Raw genomic sequence first — 1,437 nt, 5'->3', positions numbered from 1 at the left:
CCCGGCTATTTTTTGGTTGCAGCCGTCATTGTTGTTTGGCGGTCCGGGCTGGGGATTCGAACCCGCCACCCTAGGTGTACGTGGCTGGTGCCTTAGCTGGTTGAGCTATAGGCGCCGAGCCAGCAGCAGTGATTCTAATGTGGGTGGCCCACAGTCCCCCTCCTTGAGAAATATTGCCTTAGTGACATTCCTGGTTAGAAGACAGACTTGTTCACATAGTTCATCAAACCAATTTTAACTGATACTATGGCAAAGCAATAAGCATCAACTGTCAACAGGTCAGACAAGCCTAAGAGATAATCTTTTGCATGTGTACACTTTGACTAAACGGGTAAGTCTCTCTCCCAGCCATAAAGATTTCTGTGGTACTCAAGGCAGTGTTGTACCTGGGAAGGTTGTTATTCCAGGTAAGTACCTTGGCTCAAGACCACTAGGCCAAGTCCATACCAAACAGGCTTAACCCAAGGCAAATTCTCAACACCAGGTATTCACATGGCCTGTTTTTGTGTTTTATAAAGCCAGACCTTCCTCATGCCCCTGCTATATGAAGAGCCATACTTTAGAGATTGAATAGCTGCTTGTTTAAACACAGGATCACTGAAACAGAATCACAGATACTCTTCCCAATTTGCCAGTTATACCACTGAATTGCTACAGAGAGCAGATAATGCTACTCTGTGTCTGTGTCAAGACTGGAACTGTGCAGATGTTTTCTCCAAATTCCAAGGAATGACCCTCACCCATAGGCTTTTACTCAGTGCTTTTAACTTTGTTTTTCAAATGCAGAAACAGCTGGTGTCTACTCCTCAGGGAAAAGATTAGTTTCTGGAAGGCCACCAGTTGGAGGGGGCACTGGGGAGGAGACCGGTTATATTTTTATTTCATATGAACATATCCTTTTACTCAAATCTTTTGTCCCAGGCTGTTTAAAATGCTCTTTACATGTCTTGGAAATAACAGTCATTGGGGCTGGAAAATCAACGGTGTTCAGCCTATTTCACAGACATTTTTGGAAATGTTCATTTACAATAAGTAATAACTTTGAACCACAGGAAAGAAATGCTCATGGAGGTCTAGGGTATCACTGACCTCAGAAATCTTTAGTGTTATCCCAAAGTATGGCCCACTCTCTATACTACAGTATACAGTTATAATAATTTCTTGAATTTATTATAAGTAATACTATTTTAAAAATATTTTTATTAAATCATAACTGTATACATTAATGCATTTATGTGGTACAATGGGCTGATTTTATATACAATTGGAATGCTTACACCAAACTGGTTAACATAGCTTTCACCTTACTTACTTATCGTGTTACGCCATTTATACTCTACTCTTTTTTTTTTTGAGACGGAGCCTCAAGCTATCCCCCTGGGTAGAGTGCCATGGCATCATGCTCACAGCAACCTCCAACTCCTGGGCTCAAGTGAG

The 1,437-nt window shown here is 41.5% G+C and overlaps 1 protein-coding gene across 5 annotated transcripts in view; it reads right to left on the bottom strand.

The window, feature by feature from the left end:
- The window catches only part of MAX (MYC associated factor X), a 29,245-nt gene that overhangs the window by 17,958 nt on the left and 9,850 nt on the right, over positions 1-1,437 (bottom strand). The gene's annotated exons all lie outside the window — the stretch shown is intronic.

The sequence above is a fragment of the Otolemur garnettii genome, unplaced genomic scaffold (genome assembly GCF_000181295.1).
Source record: "Otolemur garnettii isolate 467f Iridium unplaced genomic scaffold, OtoGar3 scaffold00115, whole genome shotgun sequence".
NCBI classification, from domain to species: Eukaryota; Metazoa; Chordata; class Mammalia; order Primates; family Galagidae; genus Otolemur; species Otolemur garnettii.
Note: the sequence above shows the minus strand (reverse complement) of the source record. Positions and strands in the feature narration are given on the sequence as shown.